Source organism: Psittacula echo (assembly GCF_963264785.1).
Source record: "Psittacula echo genome assembly, chromosome: 1".
NCBI lineage: Eukaryota > Metazoa > Chordata > Aves > Psittaciformes > Psittacidae > Psittacula > Psittacula echo.
Genome location: NC_137735.1, coordinates 137,627,106 through 137,632,828, shown reverse-complemented (window position 1 = coordinate 137,632,828; position 5,723 = coordinate 137,627,106).

The following is a 5,723-nucleotide window of genomic DNA, read 5'->3' as shown; positions in this document are numbered from 1 at the left end:
GGGGCCGGACCAGGATTGAGTGACACAGCGTCAGGAGAGGCTGGGCTGGGCTGGGCTGGGCTGGGCGGGGCGGGGCGGGGCGGGGCGGGGCGGAGCGGAGCGGAGCGGGTCGCGTCCCACTTGAGGGAGATGCGGGTGAGCTCCTCGCTGATCGCCTTGGAGGCCGTCTTTGGTTGGCTGCCCTCTCGGCTGCCTGCGTTCTGGTAGGGCCCGAGGCAAGACATGGACTAATAACCGAGCCTCACTGACTTTATTGAGGACCACGCCTCTGTTGGAAAATGCAGGGACCTCCACGTTGAGAAAAGTTAAATACCTTTTTCCCACTGAGGGAATGGTTGTAAGCGTTTTGCTCTGGGGTCTTGCTGCAATCATCCCATTGCTCAATGACGAGCTTCTTTGATCAGGGACTTCAGCTCAGCTCGTTATTTCTGAAGTTCAAATGAAGTACTGTGTATGTCTGTCTGTCCATCCCCCCCTCTACGCATTACAATACTGTTGATAGAGGGGGCTTGATATAAGAAATGGTAATGCCTGGATGTCTGTGGAATTTAGGGGCCCCACTAAACATGAGTTAATTATTTCACAGTATCACAGTATCACAGTATGTTAGAGATTGGAAGGGACCTCAAAAGATCATCTAGTCCAATCCCCCTGCCGGAGCAGGAACACCTAGATAAGGTTACACAGGAATGTGTCCAGGCAGGTTTTGAATGTCTCCAGAGAAGGAGACTCCACAACCTCCCTGGGCAGCCTGTTCCAGTGTTCTGTCACCCTCACTGAGAAGAAGTTTCTTCTCAAGTTTAAGTGGAACCTCTTGTGTTCCAGTTTATACCCATTACCCCTTGTCTTATCATTGTTAGCCATTGAGAAGAGCCTGGCTCCATCCTCATGACACTCCCCCTTTATATATTTATATACACTAATAAGGTCACCCCTCAGTCTCCTCTTCTACAAACTATAGAGACCCAGCTCCCTCAGCCTTTCCTCATAAGGGAGATGCTCCACTCCCTTCACCATCTTAGTTGCCCTGCGCTGGACTCTCTCCAGCAGGTCCCTGTCCTTCTTGAACTGAGGGGCCCAGAACTGGACACAATATTCCAGATGCGGTCTCACCAGGGCAGAGTAGAGGGGAAGGAGGACCTCTCTCGACCTACTGACCACCCCCCTTCTAATACACCCCAGGATGCCATTGGCCTTCTTGGCCACAAGGGCACAGTGTTGGCTCATGGTCATCCTGCCATCCACTAGGACCCCCAGGTCCCTCTCCCCTACACTGCTCTCTAACAGGTCGTTCCCCAACCTATACTGGAACCTGGGGTTGTTCCTGCCCAGATGCAGGACTCTACACTTTCCCTTGTTATATTTCATCAAGTTTCTCCCTGCCCAACTCTCCAGCCTGTCCAGGTCCCGCTGGATGGCAGCACAGCCTTCTGGCGTGTCAGCCACTCCTCCCAGCTTAGTGTCATCAGCAAACTTGCTGACAGTACACTCAATTCCCTCATCTAAATCATTGATGAATATATTAAATAATACTGGTCCCAGTACTGACCCTTGAGGCACTCCACTAGATACAGGCCTCCAACTGGACTCCGCCCCATAGACTACAACTCTCTGGCTTCTGTCCTTCAGCCAGTTTGCAGTCCATCTCACTACCTGATCATCCAGGCCACACTTCCTCAATTTAGCTATGAGGATGCTGTGGGAGACTGTGTCAAATGCTTTGCAGAAGTCAAGGTAGACCACATCCACCGCTCTGCCATCATCCATCCACAATGTTATTTCCTCATAAAAGGCTAGGAGGTTGGTCAAGCATGACTTCCCCTTGGTAAAGCCATGTTGACTGCCCCTCATAACCCTCTTATCCTTGACATGCCTTAAGATGGCATCAAGGATAAGGTGTTCCATCACTTTCCCAGGGATGGAGGTGAGGCTGACCGGTCTATAGTTACCCGGGTCCTCCTTCTTGCCCTTTTTGAAGACTGGAGTGACATTTGCTTTCCTCCAGTCCTCAGGCACCTCTCCCGTTTCCCAAGACTTGGTAAAGATGATGGAGAGTGGTCTAGCAATGACTTCCGCCAGTTCTCTCAGCACCCGCGGGTGCATCCCATCTGGACCCATGGATTTATGGATGTCCAGATTGCTCAACTGGTCCCTAACCCATTCCTCATGGACTAAGGCAAACTGCTCCACTGACCTGACTTCATCTGAGGTCTCAGGAGTACAGTGCTCTTCAGGACTGCCTCCGGCAGAGTAGACTGAGACAAAGAAGGCATTCAATAACTCTGCCATCTCAGTATCTTCTGTCACCAGGGCACCCATCCCATTCACCAGTGGGCCTACCTTGCCTCTGGTGTTAGTTTTATCAGCTATGTATTTGAAAAAGCTCTTTCTGTTGTCCTTGACCCCTCTCGCCAGATTTAATTCTAAGGAGGCCTTAGCCATCCTAGCTGCCTTCCTACATCCTCTAGCAGCAGCCTTATATTCCTCCCGAGTGGCCAGCCCCTCCTTCCATGACCTATAAACTCTGCTCTTCCACTTGAGCATACCCAGCAGTTCCTTATTCAGCCACGCAGGTCTCCTGGCCCTCTTCCTTGACTTCCTACGTGTCGGGATGCTCAGCTCTTGAGCTTGGAATAAGCAATCCTTGAATGCCAACCAACTATCTTGGGCCCCTTTACCTTCAAGCAGCCTTGCCCATGGGATTTCCCCTAGCAATTGCTTGAAAAGGCCAAAGTTTGCCCTGCTAAAGTCCAGGGTTGCAATTCTACTTGCTATTGTACTGGTCCTACCACACAAGATCCTGAATTCCACCATCTCGTGGTCGCTGCAACCAAGGCAGCCCTCAACCTTTACTGCTTCGACCAGACCCTCCTTGTTAGTGAGGATGAGATCCAGCAGCGCTCCTCTCCTGGTTGGCTGATCCACCATTTGGATGAGGAAGTTATCATCCATACACTGGAGGAACCTCCTGGACTGTGGCTGGGTTGCTGAGTAGTCCTTCCAGCAAACATCAGGGAAGTTAAAATCCCCCACGACGACCACGTCCTGTGACTGTGAGGCCGCTCTCAGCTGCCTGTAGAAGGCCTCGTCAACTTCCTCACCCTGATCTGGTGGCCTGTAACAGACACCCACAACAGTATCACCCCTGCCAGCCTGCCCCTTAATTCTCACCCACAGACTCTCAACTCGCTCGTCCCCTGTCCCTGGACAGAGCTCAGTACATTGCAGCTGCTCTCGCACATAAAGAGCAACCACACTAGCCTTCTACACACCATTCTTCTACTTATCAGTTACTCCTTGCCTGCCCATCCTACTTATCAGTTAATCCAAAGACAGAGCCTCCCAAACATATGTTCTGAACCTTTGCTAGTTAACAGAAGAATTACAGATATGGCTGGTTTCAGCTAATTGTGTAATCACTAGGGCGTCCAACTGTGCCAAAGGTGAAAAGTTTAAGAAGAGGAAGACTCGTTTACTTCATCTTGAAGACCCCTACTCAGAAGAGGAAGACCATTTACTTCATCCTGAGACCCTCACCCATGACCACGGGGAGGCACTGTGCATGTGCAAAGGACCTTTTAGCTCATTATAATACGAAGCGGGGATAGGTCATGAATATGTATAGGTGTGTAACTTTGGAGGATAAATGTAGCGGAAACGACACTGAGGTGTGCATACTTTGGAGGAGCTATCCCCATGCACCTCAGCGCTGAATAAAAGCATACCTACTTTACAACTTTAACGAGTTGTGGAGTCAAACCGCGTATCACTATAATGTATTAACATCCCATAAATCTGTTTTCTCCAGAAAAATAAGTCCAGTGCTCATAAAGACACCACAAATAACAACCAAATAACACCCTCCAATGCTGTCAAACAGGCATGTTTGGACCTCATGAATAAACCAGTATTAATTCAGAAAATCCTGTTCTATCCCGCTGTCCTGTGTGGTGATCTTTACCAGCACAGCGAGGCTCCAAGCACATTATTTCCATAGCTTGTTACCTATTTTCCCATTTCTTGACCATCTCTTTTGCTACCTTTGTAACTGCTGTTCTTTGCCCCTGGATAACCCTTCCTTAATCACTTTTCACTGTTGTTCCTAGTTCTGCTGTATCTGTACTTACACTCAGTATTTCTGATACCATTATTTGGGCAGTCTTGGCTTCATGTGGCATTACTGAGGTACTGATACAGTTAGTGGGCACTCTTGGCCCTGTGAGTTTCTAGTTCTGAAAGGATCCACAAAACTATTCCAGTTATCTGTGTAGTTCAGTTTCTGCTGTTCAGTTGTTGTCTAATTCGTCCTTAACCTCTGCTGAAATCCAGCCATGCCTTCCAGAGCTATCTGCAGCTTTTACTAGCTGCTCACACTGCTGCATGTCACATCTGGCAGTTCCATGTGTCATTCATATCCAGTGTTCTGTGCTCTGATCAGTTAGCACAGGCCAGGGCCCACTCAGCAGCTTACTTGACTGTCTGCATTCCTAACAGATCCTGATGTGCTGCAGGTGGAAGAGGTTACTTGTCTAGCCTGGCATCACCAGCTCTCTTGACACAATTACTTGCTTTTGGGAATGCTGTCCCGATTAATTTCCACCAAAATGAGATAGATTAAATGCTGTTAATAGTAGTTCTTTGTTACTTTAATCCATTGGAGCTGACACAGAGTAGGAAGTTCTTGCATAAGCAGTTTTGAGCAGAGCTGTCTGCAGCTGCTCACAATCTGAAATTGTTTACACTAAAATTTCACAGATCTGTGGCCTGGGGATGGAGCCAGTGTGTTAACATTTTCCTAGCTGCCGCCAAGCAATGTCTGGATGAAAGGTTATATCCCAAATAATTTTTTATGCATAACAAGTATTGGAGAGTGACACAGTGATACAGCCAGCTATTTCTATCCAATCTACACAGTGGAAACAGCTTGGGTTTTAAGAAGTATTTCTAACATGTTTTCATAAACATATTTAATCAGAAGTATAGACAAAACATAACCTCTTAGTATGTCCTGGTTATTACATTTTAGCTATTGGCCTACAGCCATTATACTTTATTTAAGTTGTTAAAATGTTATTAAATACTTTCTGTCCTTTAATTCCAGAACAGTTCCCATTTCTGAGCTTCTTACCTCTTACTAGCACTGTAAGCTACTCTCCCAGCAGCCTAGCCTCATACTGGTAGGACCATATCTGCACATCCCTGCTGTCAGAGACTCTGCTTTTTCATTTCAGGGGTTCTGTAAAATCTCAGATTCACTCTACAGTGACTGCTGTGCACTTCCACTGCAGCTGGTGCATGTTTTTTTCCCCACCAATCTGGAGTGAGATCTGAGGAACAGACAGAAGCCTCCTGCAAGCATCTGTGAGATCTCCCTTCTCCTGTTGAGTGCATTCTGCCACTTCTGGGAGGTATTCTAACTGAAGCTGTACAAGTTTGGGTTGTTGATCTAAGGCTGCCTATCCTGTTGATCTAAGGCTGCCAATATATATAACATCAGGCTGCTTTGGGAAAAAAGCCTTATGAACCTTAAGACATTACAGCTATAAGAAATAACTTTTTCTCCCACCAGTAAGGCCACAAGGTATTCAGAAGTAGAAATACAATATGCCTGTGTCTTAGCAGCTGGTTAGAAGACAGAAATCCGACTAATCCTCTGCTGAAGCAAAGGCAAAGTTCGAACTTGTTCCGTTCTAGTTTGTCTTGTATGACAGCTTGTACGGCTT